The 13,186-nt window shown below is 42.2% G+C and overlaps 1 protein-coding gene across 2 annotated transcripts in view; it reads left to right on the top strand.

The window, feature by feature from the left end:
* Positions 1-13,186, top strand: part of LOC129866823 (protein O-mannosyl-transferase TMTC2-like) — a 166,581-nt gene that overhangs the window by 102,053 nt on the left and 51,342 nt on the right. The window lies entirely within an intron of this gene.

The raw sequence follows: 13,186 nt of genomic DNA, 5'->3' as shown, positions 1-13,186 counted from the left end.
GAGCTATCATGCTCTGGTTGGAATCCAAGGCTACAGGGAGTGACAAGGGAAGGTCGGGAGACCAAAAGGAAGGAGTCAGTCATGCCTCCTAGAATATTCCCACACTTCTAGCAGAAGTTTTTTTCTCTCTCGCCTGATTTGTTTCTCGCTTCATCATCCAAGGGCATAAAACATCTTTGTCTCCTTGTGTCCTTCAGTGTCACCATCCTTTCCATTAATATATACTGTGTGCCATATCATGTAGGCTAGGACGGTGACTCAATACTTCTGCAGTGCAGACACTAGTCCACAACAATGAACATTTTGTATTCAGCAAATGCTTTTTGTTCAATGCTTTTTAGAAAAAAAATCTAAATGTCTCCTGGAAATTTTCAGATTAAGTGTCAGAAAATGTGAGTAAAATATTGTGATTGATTAGTAATCGTCACCAGTATAATATTTTTTTAATCTGTTTTTAGTCAATATCTTTAGCGCGACCTTATGGCACTCTAGCGTAGGATATGATATTATTTTCAGGATTTCCACTGAGGGCTCTGTAATTAAAGTGTAGGAGTTGACAGTACTCATTTTGTACTCAATGGAGAGGATGGCTCCGATATTCCACCACACAGACACACACACACACACACCGTCAGCTCACCCCATCCTCTCCCCGTCTGGCTTTTAAAATCAGACTCCAGAGGCGAGGGCCTGGTGTCAACTACATGTGCATCATATGCTGACGAAGAGAGGGAAGAAGGAAAAAGTTACATTTCTTTCAAGGCTCTCGTGCTATCCTCATGTTATATTTCCAGCCAACATTGATAACGTTATGTAAGGTGGGCGTGTGGAGAGTTGGGTGGAAGGGAAGGAGAGTTGAGTGTGGTTGGGAGGAGAGACAGGGCTGGGTGGGTTGGGGACGGGAGGTTAGGAAGGGGTTGATGAGATTTGATTATTCTGTTTGCGTAAAAGAGGCGTTCGCTTTGCCCCTCCTCTCTCCTCTCCTCACGACACACACACAAGCACACACTAAATGTAATATTTGACTTTTTTGTAGACACTATAATTTATGATCGAAATAGCCATTATGAATAGATCTGGGGTGGTATTATCGGGTGGTATTTGACCTTAAAAACAATATTACTCTCTAAATGCTCCCTATAAACCTGCATCAGCGATTCATTGTCAAACCGCAAGTCCTCACTTTGTCTTTATTGAAGTGTTCTCCTGTCAAGTGTGGCCAATACAAACAGCGCTAATGTTACCTTGTCACAGAAATGCAGTGGACCTTATCAAGACAAAACATCACGACAACATCCAGAGAAAAGCACTCTGGGAAATGGCCCCTCTCTGAGAGAAGTGAAAGTGATTGGCTTCTGACAGTGCTCTGACAGCAGATCTTGGATCTCGTGTCTGCCTCCTCCATGCATGTACTGTGAAGAGGCTTACATTGCCTCTAAACCCAGTCTAAAGCCTGCATGCAGGAGGTCTGATCTGCCAAATGGCGTGGTAATGAGTGGGAATCCAAGGCAGAGAGCAGAGCTCTTTACATTTTAAAACAGCGTTGCCAACCAACAGGCGACTGGGAACGTACATCATGAACCTCTTTAGAAATCCCAAATCCATGCAGTTTTCATGGATCGTGCTGAATTAACATCAAACTCCAGGACCTCTTTCCTCCGTCTTTCCTCCGTCCCTCCTGCAAGCAAACTTGAATCAGCATCTTGTCTCAGCCAAATTGTCATGTAGTTATCACACAGCCAAGCAGGACTTTGGAAAATGTTGTGAAGTTTGGTTTGCATTTCAGACACCCTATCAACTCAAGTTACGATATTGACTCAAACTTAACAATGCTAGGATCTCACATTGATTGACTGTTTATGTTTCCTAAGGCTTTAGGTTGGTGTTAGACCACCCCAATCATACTTCAGGGAGAGACTGCAGCGTTCCTGCTAACGCAGCACATTCCCTACCAAGGGGCGCTCTTTTTTATATTTCCTCCAGTTAGGAGGCTCCCTCAGGTTGAGGAGAGGGAAACGTGTCCTTTTTACACTTGGAATGAGGCTCTTCAGGTTGCCATGACTGATTGCTACTTATGAGGGACATTAATGGGCTCTGATTAAGACACAGGGGGAAGGGGAACCTCTCTGACCCTCAAACCAGGGTCACCCGTCTTTGGTGAGAAAGGAACCGTTTCAACAGGTGTGTATGATTGTGCTTTCCTCGGAAGAAGCAGAGGGGATGATTGGAACATCAATATGAGTGTGCTAAATGGTTTGAGAGAGAGAGAGAGAGAGAGAGAGAGAGAGAGAGAGAGAGAGAGAGAGAGAGAGAGAGAGAGAGAGAGAGAGAGAGAGAGAGAGAGAGAGAGAGAGAGAGAGAGAGAGAGAGAGAGAGAGAGAGAGAGAGAGAGAGAGAGAGAGAGAGAGAGAGAGAGAGAGAGAGAGAGAGAGAGAGAGAGAGAGAGAGAGAGAGAGAGAGCGTTCTGAAAGGGGTCATTGCTGATTCTGATTCTGGTTAATAAAGGCTGACCAACAGAACATGAGCTGGCGTAACTCAAGGCATTTCAGTTTCAACAGTTTTAAGGCTATATTCCGCCTGGGTTTTGTATATAGGCTGTCATTGACAATCTAGTCCATATCAGTTTGGAAAGGAAAGAAAGTGCTTTGAAAGTACAGCAGTGAGCACCCAGATAGCCATTGTGGATTAATGTTGTCAGTCCCATGAGCTATGCTCTTTGAAAGTAATTTCCTCTCATGCGAAGTGATGGTGTGCCATCCTCTCTCATCTTCCCCTCTTCTTGGTCTTTGCCACTCTGCTGGAAGCCCCCGTGTTTTTATTTCCCTTATCTTATATTTCTCACAGTCAATTAATGTCCGTTTTTATCTCAACCAGATACCTGCCTCATCTCTGGCCTGTTCCCAAAGTCTCTTGTGGGTTTCTCCATGACTGTCTCTTGACTGAGGGGGTTCCATAACTTCCATACCAGGACCAGCTGACTCTGTGGGTTGTGTCCGGGCTGTGAGGAGGTTTACCCAGGTTAAATGCTTTGATACAGGCCACTGCTGTGGCTGACTCGCTGAAGGTTTGACCCCGTGACCCCTCGAACCATGTGGCCCACAGGGGTCACATGAGTCCTGGTCAGGCTCTGTGGTCGTTAGAGGTGAACACTGTCAAGGTTATGGCACCACCTATTCCTTATTTTAACAACGTGTTATAGTGTGTGTGTGACGGGATGATGTTTGGATGTTTGTTTAATTGGTCAACGGTTCAGTTGAATATAATGTGTGTTTTTACTTGGTCGCTCTTCTGACAAACGGATCAACGTGTTTATTTGACAAATATTGAGGACAAGATCATAAAATGGAAAATGTCCATTGTACATTGTACAGCCTCATGCTCCTTCCCAATTTCCACACTAACCAGAGAAGCTTATCTAAGGCACTATTTGGTTTCGCAGGGAGAGGAGTTTTCGAAACCATCTAGGAAACCTTGGCCAGCCGTTAGTTATCCATCACACATTTTTGGGAAGTAATACACAGAGATTCTTATCTTGTCATTCCTGCAAACAATCAGCGTGTTTTACTCACCAGGATTCACTGCTTACTTACTGAACAAACTCTGCAGATAAGGAGAGAGAACACAGAGTATGCTATGGTACAAGACAGGCCAGCATGAAGCTGGTTATCATGTTAGCCAGTGGAGGGTGTGAATATATCAGTTTTCAGGAAACGAGCGCAAAGTGAACAGCAAGGTCTAAGCAAGTGAACGTATAGGCTTTGGTATTGATAACCGGATTGCCACAAACATGTACTTTTTTTGGAACGCTGCCAATTCCAGTTCTCAAGCCTAATCAATGGCAGAGCACCTCTCCTACAATTCAGTGGCAGCTCTCAATAACCATTTTTGGATCAAATTTTCTTTCCGCTCGTTTCCACCCCAAGTGTTGAGAAAAAAAGGCATTCAAAGCACTAGAAAATACTTTCTGTAAATGTTCATTTTTGCACTTCATCTCCAAGGATATTTTCTTCACATGCCTTCCTCATAAAGTTGAAATACAAAAAGAAAAAAGGGGGAGAAAAATCCCTTATGCCTCCTACCGGGAAGTGCTAAACCACTTATTTCAAGCTAAACGGGATTATAGACAAAATAGACAAAGCTGGAATTCCTTGGCTCGCAGCATAATGGATTTGTGGCACTCGGGGACCCCTTGCTGGGCCCGTAATTGAACTTGTGCTTTTGAAAGGAGGACATTTTAACTGGAGGCATATTAGGGAGAGGCACATGTTTGTTTAATTATGAGATAATAGTGATGCGCATCAAGTTATCCAACACCGGCCAGTGAACCCTCAAAAGGTTTTCTTTAGCAGACCCATTGCATTTCCAGTTTGTTCAACTGATATCCTGTTTTGTTTTGGAGTCAATGTTCCCCAGCTAGTATAAACCAGGCAGTAAAGTGAGTCCATATATGAAAGTGTAGAATTCACAAATGGTGTGTGTTGAAATGTCATAAAAGGCTCTTTTCATGTTTGCCATTATGCCTAAGGTATTAGCCTGTACCTAACAGAGACACAGAAAGTAGCATGGCTACTATGTTGTTAGCATGGTGGTGTTTGACTGTGCAACGAGGCTGGGAAGTGAGTTAGAGAGTTACCATGACATACTTGTTTGTCCCAGAGCCAGGTACTGGGCATGCGTACGCCCTGGGCCAGAGAGCCATCAGCAGCACACAGTCATCAGGAGACTCAAATGCCCTTCTGCCCTCATGGAAAGTGGTCCCATCACAACAGGGATAAATCTGCCTGGCAGAGCCCAAGCCAGAGTCAGAGGCAGCCATGCGCAGCGAGCTCAGCCCTGCAGAGTGGGGTGGTGGTGTCACATTTGTTACGTGGCACTCCGTGAGCTGCCTCTGGCTTCCAGCCCACTCGGACTGCTGTTCCTATCCCAGCTCCACATCCAACACGCGGAGCCCCTCTTCAAATCGCTCCCCCCTGGTGCGCCTTGGCTAAACACAGAGGTGGTGTTTCAAGCCCCTGCCCAGGCCCGGGGGATGGTGTTAAAGCACTGTGACGCGGCGCTCAGTAAATCCTGTCCAGATCCCCAGCAGCAGGTGTTATTAACACCACAGCACTCTGACCTCCCTGGCAGCATCCTACAACAGCTGCAGAACCTGGTCCCCTTCCAAATCCACATCTTCTTATTTACAGTTTCTCCCGCTTGTTTAGATTGAGAAGTGGCGGAGCTACTTTGCACTATAATCTTTTTTTTGAGTTGGATTTAGTGTGTGTAAAGCCAGTGGTGAGATTTGTGGAGTTTTTTAAGAGGACAACCGACAGGTTCACGTGAAGTTCAGAGGACAGAACTGTGGGACATAATGGCAGGGGGATCTGGGATGTAGGGTGGATTTCACGGCCACCAAGAACAATGCTGATTTATATCTGTTGAAAAGCATGACATGTCCCGTTGCCGCTATCCTTTTTTTATGTATGTCATATATTTCAACCCAAGCTGTGCTTCCTCTCTGTTACTTAATTCCCAAACTAAACCACATGAACATATTTTTGGCTCTGCTTTTAACGTCACTCGAACATAGCAGCGACTCATACAGCTGTTGACGTCTCATATCTTCTTTTTTTTTTTTTTTTAAGATTAAGAATTAGGAATTGAAATGGGGTACGGCTCTGTCATCATCAGATGTGACGTGGAATGGTCACAATATCCCTACATGTTCTATCCATTGCCTAATTTCAGCTCCTCACACAGATGAATGCTGTCATAAGAGCGTCCCAAAGTGTACCTGGTCCCAGATCCGTTTGTGCTTTTTTGCCAACTCATATGGTCAGTTGGCAAGGCAGCACAAACAGATCTGGGACAAGGCTATCCCAGGGTCAGATCCTCTTTCAACTAAAATCTGTACAGTAAGATCTATTATTTGCGGAGGACAAGCCCGAGGTGAAGGGGTGATGACATTGACGATAATCCCCTTTGTTCATCTGTTTATTTTAGTAATAACCATGACATGTCCCTTTGAACTGACACAATCCTACTGCGGTCAGCTTTAAATGCCACATTAGTCTGTGTCAATCACCCCTCCTAGTGGAGTCCTATGATACATAAATATGATATTAACCTCTGGTCCAGGGGAAGATGTCTTCCTGCCCTATAGGGCTACTAACCTACTTTCCCTGTGTCTCTATGACCCTACTTACACATCAGCTCCCCTGTCCCACAGCTTGTCCTTTCACATACTCCTGACACAGATACCACACACCAACAGATACCACACACCACAGCAAACAACATTGTGATATTGGTGTGGTGTTCATCAAGATGTGTAATACTGTAGTCAGCCGTGCTGTAGTCGTCAGTTCACTTCCCTTGGTGAGTCAAGCTAACTTTCTAAAAGATGAGTCATGGTCCTGTGGTTGTAATAGGTTTAAACCTCCGTAGAGCTTGTTCATTATGTGTGCCTATAAGATTAAAGAGGAATTTTATAACATGAAAGCCAATGATTTCTTAAAAGATGCGCTATGCAGAATGGTTTCTAAAATTCAAATATTTAGCCGAATTTCAGTTTATGTTACAAAACAAGCAAGTATATTGTAGAGAATCAGTGTACCATCTAAACCGCTGTGAAATATATTTTCCATAACCAACAATATTATATTTTCAGTTGTTTGAAGCTGGTGTAAAAAAAAAAAAGCGTAAAAGACGCAAAAACAAAACTTAAGAACTGGAAGCATAGAAATAGCGCACATGGAACAGATCTACTGCTTCTTTGACTTGCTTTCAATAAGATGGCAGATCTATAACACACATTTATATGTGAATTTGGTCAGGTCAACCAAAAAGTTACAGCTTTAATGCTTTATTTCGTTAAGCATAGCCATTGTGCTGTTTACCTGAAGTAATGCTGAGTAGGTGAAACTGTCCCTCCTCTTCATCTTCCATTGGGACCTGACCTAAGACTTTTGATAGTCATTCTTGAATTAGCAAGAAACATGGGATATGAAGAAAGATGGGATTTGAACTGGTGACCTTTCTGTTGCCAAGCAACACATTAACCTCTGGAACGGACTGTATCACTGCCTGGTACGGCAACTGCACCACCCGCAACCGCATGGCTCTCCAGAGGGTGGTGCGGTCGGCCCAACGTATCACCGAGGGTACACTGCCTGCCCTCCAGGACACCTACAGCACCGATGTCACAGGGAGGCCAAAAATATCATCAAGGACATCAACCACCGGAGCCACTGCCTGTTCACCCCGCTACCATCCAGAAGGCGAGGTCAGTACAAGTGCATCAAAGCGGGGACCGAGAGACTGAAAGCCATCACTAGCCGGCTACCATCTGGTTACTCAACCCTGCACCTTAGAGGCTGTTTCCCTAAGTACAGAGACATGGGATCACTGGTCACTTTAATAATGGATCACTAGTCACTATAATGTTTGCATACTGCTTTACTCAGTTGATATGTACGTATATACTGTATTCTATTCTACTGTATTTTAGTCAATGCCACTCCAAAATTGCTCGTCCTAATATTTATGTATTTCTTAATTCCATTCTTTTACTTTTAGATTTGTGTGTATTGCTGTGAATAGTTAGATACTACTGCACTGTTGGAGCTAGGAGCACAAGCACTTCGCTACACCCGCAATAACATCTGCTAAATATGTGTATGTGACCAATACAATTAGATTTGATTTGAACAGTGGCAGATCCTCATCCTGTGAAAATAATGTCCTGATTTGTCATACATTTTGACAGTGTTGCCCTTACACATTGTTTTTTAATTGGGATGGTATCCAACGAGAGTCTAGTCAACTATCACATACCGCTCTGAGAACCATATGTTTCTTAGAGCTTAGTGAGAGCGTGGTTGTCATATGGTTATTTTGCATACAAGCTTCCCACAACTTTCTGGGAATGGTGCACGGTAGTTGCTTGGCTTTGTAACATTCTCAGCACATTTAAGGAACTTGACAAAAAAACATTTATTTTCTTGGTGTTTTGTTACTTTAACAGAGCGTTTACTAAAAGTTCAAACACAGTTATATTTCATTTCAATTTTGGTAATGTTCTAGGAACATTCTCCAACTGGTTTGACATTGGTAATGTTCTCAAATAGAAACAACATTCTTCTGTGGGAATTTCAGTACAGAAATATTTTTGCCTGGTTAATGGCTAAGGAAATTCATTTCCATGTGTCCTATCTGTTCTTGGAGTTCAAAAAAGCGAATCCAAAATAAGCTAACAGTGTTATTAAAAGTCTTATTGAAACATTCAGCGAAAGTTTTCAAGAATATATTAAAAAACCTCAAAATAACCTATAATTTCCATTAATAAAACCTCCCAGGTAAACTTAAGGAACCTTCAGCTCCCAGAGCAGGAGAAATGTCCACTTCTGTTCTCAGAAGTTCAAATCTAAAACTTTCAGTTTTACCGGTCAGGGAACGTAAGGCTTAGTTCCCACAACAAATGTGAAACTAAAAACATAAGTTCCCACAACCTCCAATTGTGCTAGCTCGGTAATGTTAAGGAATCTTGCTCTGGAGCTGTATGGTAGCATAGCCTACACCAACAGGCTCACTTACAAATTAGTACAGCATGGCTGAATACATATTTAATAAATGTCTTATTTAATCTCAATAGCCGGAGATAGGAAGATTGAGTCTCCGACTGCCTCTGTCTTTCTCTTCAGTCATGCTGTTCCTCTCCGCCTCTGTAGCCTGCCGCTTAAAGATTAAACTGGATGGGTACACAGTTATACGACCGGGCCATGTTGACATGAGGTCTACTTCATGGGGGCCTAGACGGCCCACAAAACCATACCAGGGGTAAACGGAAGAGACTCAATGCTGGAATCAATTCCGATTTGATCTCTGTCAATTAGTCCTGCATCTAATGATCTGATGATAATTCCGTAGTTACTCTGACAACACACCAGTTCATAGTTGTAAGTAGCAATTGTGATGGATTGTACAGCATAGCAGAATCTCGAATTTCAATGTTTGTTCGAAGCAAAACTTTGATCAATGAACTAAAACAGATGTCAAATGAATGAACAGTAATGACGAATTTTGATGTCTTCAACATGTAGGTTTACAACATATTTATTTTACATATTTAACTGATTAACAGACTGGATGTTCCATTGCCAATGTTATGTCTGTAAATTACTAGATAGAGTAATTCAATCAAGTGGCTATACTATTATTGTATTAAGCTATACCCCATCCATGAACCAATCGGGTTATGGTTTCTTTAAATAGCATTTTTAAATAGCTTTTTAATATGGAATGACTGAATCACTCTCTTTATACAGTGGGGCAAAAAAGTATTTAGTCAGCCACCAATTGTGCAAGTTCTCCCACTTAAAAAGATGAGAGAGGCCTGTAATTTTCATCATAGGTACACTTCAACTATGACAGACAAAATGAGAAAAAAAAATCCAGAAAATCACATTGTAGGATTTTTAATGAATTTATTTGCAAATTATGGTGGAAAATAAGTATTTGGTCACCTACAAACAAGCAAGATTTCTGGCTCTCACAGACCTGTAACTTCTTCTTTAAGAGGCTCCTCTGTCCTCCACTCGTTACCTGTATTAATGGCACCTGTTTAAACTTGTTATCAGTATAAAAGACACCTGTCCACAACCTCAAACAGTCACACTCCAAACTCCACTATGGCCAAGACCAAAGAGCTGTCAAAGGACACCAGAAACAAAATTGTAGACCTGCACCAGGCTGGGAAGACTGAATCTGCAATAGGTAAGCAGCTTGGTTTGAAGAAATCAACTGTGGGAGCAATTATTAGGAAATGGAAGACATACAAGACCACTGATAATATCCCTCGATCTGGGGCTCCACACAAGATCTCACCCCGTGGGGTCAAAATGATCACAAGAACGGTGAGCAAAAATCCCAGAACCACACCGGGTGACCTAGTGAATGACCTGCAGAGAGCTGGGACCAAAGTAACAAAGCCTACCATCAGTAACACACTACGCCGCCAGGGACTCAAATCCTGCAGTGCCAGACGTATCCCCCTGCTTTAAGCCAATACATGTCCAGGCCCGTCTGAAGTTTGCTAGAGAGCATTTGGATGATCCAGAAGAAGATTGAGAGAATGTCATATGGTCAGATGAAACCAAAATATAACTTTTTGGTAAAATCTCACCTCGTCGTGTTTGGAATGCTGAGTTGCATCCAAAGAACACCATACCTACTGTGAAGCATGGGGGTGGAAACATCATGCTTTGGGGTTGTTTTTCTGCAAAGGGACCAGGATGACTGATCCGTGTAAAGGAAAGAATGAATGGGGCCATGTATCGTGAGATTTTGAGTGAAAACCTCCTTCCATCAGCAAGGGCATTGAAGATGAAACGTGGCTGGGTCTTTCAGCATGACAATGATCCCAAACACACCGCCCGGGCAACGAAGGAGTGGCTTCGTAAGAAGCATTTCAAGGTCCTGGAGTGGCCTAGCCAGTCTCCAGATCTCAACCCCATAGAAAATCTTTGGAGGGAGTTGAAAGTCCGTGTTGCCCAGCAACAGCCCCAAAACATCACTGCTCTAGAGGAGATCTGCATGGCGGAATAGGCCAAAATACCAGCAACCGTGTGTGAAAACCTTGTGAAGACTTGCCAACAAAGGGTATATAACAAAGTATTGAGATAAACTTTTGTTATTGACCAAATACTTATTTTCCACCATCATTTGCAAATACATTCATTAAAAATCCTACAATGTGATTTTCTGGATTTTTTTTCCTCATTTTGTCTGTCACAGTTAAAGTGTACCTATGATGAAAATTACAGGCCTCTCTCATCTTTTTAAGTGGGAGAACTTGCACAATTGGTGGCTGACTAAATACTTTTTTGCCCCACTGTATCTCTTTCAGTGAGTAGCATGATGTGTGGGTTTGTGTGAACAATTCATTAACAGTACAAGTCTCTCTATTGTACTGTGATAGTAGCCTAGCTGAAGGCCTGTCTGTGTTCACCACTGTCACTATCTGTGGGGAGAATGACTCTGTACTGTACATCACTGCTAGTCATCACCGGCAGATGAGAGGAGAGTATGCCCCTTTAATCCCATTTCCCCTGAGGATACACACATCTCCTCACTGAATCAATCTGCAATGACAAAAGACAGAGGGAAAATCAATAACACAGCCACAGCCACTGTCACAGCCACTGTCACAGGTGTGATATGCAGTAGGGTCATTCCACCAATTGGGTGACTTTTGAGTAGTTTAACTTGGTCATTCAAAAAACACCTCATTTTAGCATTCTGTAATAAAGAGCACATGTTCATTTTCAATAAAAAACACATTTTCCCATCTCAAGAGGTTACATCAAAAGATGACTATGACACGGAACAAAAATATAAAAGCAACAAAGATTTTTACTGAGTTAGGGTTCAAATAAGTAAATCAGTCAATTGAAACCGAGGGATTTCACATGACTGGGAATACAGATATGCAACTGTTGGTCGCAGATACCTTAAAAAACAGTCAATATCTGGTGTGAAAACCAGTCAATATCTGGTGTGACCACCATTTTCCTCATGCCGTGTGACACATCTCTTTCACATAGAGTTGACTATGGCCTGTAGAATATTGTCCCACTGCTCTTTTTTTCTTTTCTTTTTTTCACCTTTATTTAACTAGGCAAGTCAGTTAAGAACAAATTCTTATTTTCAATGACGGCCTAGGAACAGTGGGTTAACTGCCTGTTCAGGTGTAGAACGACAGATTTGTACCTTGTCAGCTCGGGGATTTGAACTTGCAACCTTTCGGTTTCTAGTCCAACGCTCTAACCACTAGGCTACCCTGCCGCCCCCGCTCTTCAATGGCTGTGTGAAGTTGCTGGACATTGGCGGGAACTGGAACACGCTGTTGTACACGACGATCCAGAGCATCCTAAAAACATCCTAAACAGGATGTTCGACTCGCCCACTTTTCCAGCACAAAACACCTGGAAATTCCCAAATAGAGTAAAACCTGCTCACCTGCTTTTACACTATGGGTTGACTATTAGATGTTCAATGCTTCTTTAGAAAAACATATTTAAAAAGGTACTGTTTCACCTCATGAAAATGAAAGTTCATTTCACGTAACAGGGTTGACCTTAAAATGAGGGACATACATACATGAAATAAATAATCACATTACATAAATAATAATCTTCAGATATTACTTTGTCAAAGCAACTAAATATGTAGAGATTTACAATGATGGTAACATTTTTGGGGATTTAAATGGGTTAAAATCTTCCTAGAAGGAAAATGGAAAAGTTTTTATTCACATAAAAAAAATTGAGATTTGTGGAATTCTCCATGTGGTGTATATTAAAGGGCAAGTCAATTAATGAAACCGGCTTTTACAATGCAATATTGGTGCAACATTTCTACATGGAATATCGAAGGGATGCAAAAGGCACTCATTTCATGGAACGACCCAGTATTTGATCATACAGTAGATGCTACATGTAATCCACTTGGCATACTGAGATGGAAGAGGGCACATCAAATGGACGTAAAGGGATTTCAGCTGTACACCAGCCATGGCTTTCTATTTAAATGGTAAAGAGGGGTGTACGTACCAAAAGAATACTGTACAGCACATGGGGAATAAAAGCCAATACTCTATTGCGTGTATGTCTGTGAGGGATGTCTATTATCTTGAGATCTCTAAGGAATGATACAAATTAAAGTCCATCGCATAGCTCCAGGGCTTTGTCTGTGTAATGTCAATTTGTGATAGGCAGTCTGATCTGATCCTTTATATTCAATCTCTATGGGGAAATTAGTCATTTACAATACATCTAAATTGGTAAGATATTATATGTTATGTATTATAGCCTCATGATTAGGTGCTGTGCCAGTATGAGATCAACCTCTCATGACCACAGAGCACTGTCGCAGGGCACAAATGAATGTTTCCCTGCATATATTAGTTGGCGTTATTGTGAAAGGGAAGCCATAAAGATTTTTTAAAGCGGGAGTGTTCTTTCCAAAATAAACACAGTAGGAATGGCCAGTTGATCCTACTGCAGGAACTGTTCTATTGGGATCAATATAGGCCAGCTGTTTTATCTGCGCTCCCACCAAAGTGTAAAAGATTCAAACGCTTTATAAATACTTCACAATCATTTCCTTGTCGGAGTTTGACAAAGTATTTCATATCAAGCCTGCA

Source organism: Salvelinus fontinalis, chromosome 12 (genome assembly GCF_029448725.1).
Source record: "Salvelinus fontinalis isolate EN_2023a chromosome 12, ASM2944872v1, whole genome shotgun sequence".
NCBI lineage: Eukaryota > Metazoa > Chordata > Actinopteri > Salmoniformes > Salmonidae > Salvelinus > Salvelinus fontinalis.
This window is presented reverse-complemented; position numbering and strand designations above follow the sequence as displayed.